At 37.7% G+C, this 2811-nt stretch overlaps 1 pseudogene; it reads right to left on the bottom strand.

Moving 5' to 3' along the window:
* Positions 1-235: 235 nt before the first annotated feature.
* LOC147641376 (uncharacterized) lies at positions 236-2357 on the bottom strand (annotated as a pseudogene).
* Between the last annotated feature and the right edge of the window lie 454 nt (positions 2358-2811).

Genomic DNA, 2811 nt, shown 5'->3' with positions numbered 1-2811 from the left:
CATGGGAGGGAGGTACATACAAACCCCCTCGTTTTTAGCCAATACAGCCCATTTTCTAGCTCTGATAGGAAGAAACATTGAATTGCATAATTCCTAACCATAGCAAAACTTGACACTAGTGACTGAGACACTGTCTAAATCAAATTTAATTCTCTTAATGCTTTGAGGTCTTCACTATAGACTTAAGGCTAACATTTTTAGACACCAATGTGTAGAGGTCTTTAAAAACTAGCATCTAAGAATAGCAAATATACCTGTAAACTAGTCTTTGTGCAATCAATTGCACCAAGTCTAAATTCTTCAATGCTTTTAAATCATCTCCTTTCTCCTTTGAATCTGCACGAACTACTAAAGAAAACAAATGTTTTCTTCCTTCAAGCTTGACCTCCTCAAAGTAGTCAAATAATGTGATGTTGCATGAAATGTTCACACCCCCAGGGACATCCACAAAGTCAGGTAAGATACTTTGGGCCTTTTGAAATATTCTCTCCAACATCACATCTCTTTTTAGCCATCTATAGTAATATAAAAAAACGTTTCTCAAATTTAAAGGCACAACATATGGCAGTTGAGATTCTCAAAGTAAGCATAATATTATGCACAATCTATAATGATGATCACCCCGAGGAAGGCCAAAGGAGATTCTAGTAGCCTTATTTGACTCAAGCAAGGACATCCATTGTGGCCAAACAAACATTACAAAGGGCAAGCATGTTTAACTTCTCCAATGTGACATAGCTGTCAGAATCCCACTTTAGAGAGAATAGTTTCTCTCGCCACTCACCTCCTAGCTTGGGATCAATGATATTAAGAATCTACAATCAATTGTTTAAGTTTAGAGCCATCAATTAGAAGAGCTTTGCTCAATTTATCCGAAAATGAAAAAGACACTCAATTAAAAATGTAAAAATAGCAGAAGTCTTTACCTTTGATATCCTCTCTCCATAACGTGAAGCGAGCTCATTGACATAGGTCTCTTCTGCCTTCTTCAACTCACTTTGAGACAAAGTAAGCTTTACTTGATCCGTTTTCTTTGCAAGAGCCTGACTTATTTGAACCTTTTTAAGACAAACAAGAACCATTCAAATTTTAAGATGATTGAAAGCAATGAAAACATAGAAACGCGTATTGTATACTTACATTATAAACAAGTTTTGTCAAGTAATGCCTTGTCAAAGGGTACCAAGGCTCGAAACCTTTTGTATCCTTTCTCCTGATTTGTGCAATCAACTTCCGATCTCTGTCTGGCAAGTCTCTCAAATAGTCATTTGCACTTGCCTCATAGATATTTGCACAGTTGACAATTTGGTCCCTCAAGGTTGTTGTAACTAATGCATGTGTGTTTAGACTACTCAACCAAAGAGACTTAGTGAGTCATGGAAGAAGAAAGACTTCATTAGCAACATTCAAACAAAATACAAAAGTGGTAAACACTTACACATTCATCCTTTGCAAGCTTGATAGAAGAGCAATTTCGCTTACTTTTGTGGGATCAATCACTGTGCAAAGGACTCGACAGTGTTTACCTCTATTTCTTTCATATGACTCCTTGATAGCCTACATCCATGCAACTGTGCGGTGATTGCCCTCCCAGACAAAAAACATTTTTCCAGACAAAACTTGTAATTCTTGTTTTTTCTGTAACTCCTCTTCAAATTGAATATTAACCTCTTGCCAAATGCCATCCCATTTCATCGCAATATCCTCAGAAACAACTCTCTCCTCATGGGAACAAGTCCATACAGAGACAATAAATGCACCCTTCTCTGCAATGTACCCCTCTTTTCCAAAAGCTGTTTTTAATCCACTCACATCATCTCTCAAACCTCTAACCCTTGCATAGGGTATCAATCTACAAAGAGGAATGGGAGGGCAGTCGAAATAGCTAAATAACCTGGTTTTCCTTAAGATATCCTCTCCCTTATCCATATATATATTTACCTCCTCTCCACTACCATCCAATGGTGCAATCTCAGGCCGCACAATATAAGGTACAATTTCTAAACATGCTTCTACCTCTCCCAACCCATCATCGGGTTGACTCTGTACCTCTCCCAACCCATCATCAGGTTGACTCTCTACCTCCAATCCAATGTCTGTTACATCGTGGATATTAGTCTCATCCACTCTACTGATAGTGTCTAGTGTATCTGCATGGGAATCTTCAATATCCAAAGAGGTCGAAGTAATATTCCTCGAGCTACTTGCTCCTTTTCTAACTCTTTTAGCTCGAGATGAAGCCTTTGAGATTGGGCTGAAAGCACAAAGTTATAATAAAATAGTGTATGAAATAAAGGAGATGTAAATAACTCACGACAATTTCAACCATTCATTTCTTATATCAAGACATACCTCATGGTGGTTTCCTGGAAGCCTTTGGTGCCATGACTACTTTTATATTTTCAATCTCTCTATGAAATTGTATCTAGAAGGCATATAGAAAAAATTAATAAAAAAGTTATGAAGAGCCACTAGGAAAAAAGATATGAATGTGTTTTCATTTTTTTGTTTTGTATGTCCATACACTTCACAATTCTTTATATCATGGTAAATTGATGGATAATATCCATGCAAAAAGACTAAACTAACAAGCAAAAGTTTGAGCTCACTCCCTTATTTTAACTTACAAGCAAAAGTACTGCTATCAAAAAAGAGACTCTAGACTCTCTCTCTCTTTAGCCCTAAACAGGGCACGACGCCGTGCCCTGTTTAGGGCCAAAGAGAGAGAGAGAAAGACAGGTCAAGCATGGTGAAGATGGAAGCAACGGCCGGCTTCACATTTGAGATGTTTGAGGTGACTGCCAAACTGAG

The sequence above is a fragment of the Cibotium barometz genome, chromosome 2, assembly GCF_041138505.1.
Source record: "Cibotium barometz isolate CiBa-2024 chromosome 2, ASM4113850v1, whole genome shotgun sequence".
Lineage (NCBI taxonomy): Eukaryota > Viridiplantae > Streptophyta > Polypodiopsida > Cyatheales > Cibotiaceae > Cibotium > Cibotium barometz.
This window is presented reverse-complemented; position numbering and strand designations above follow the sequence as displayed.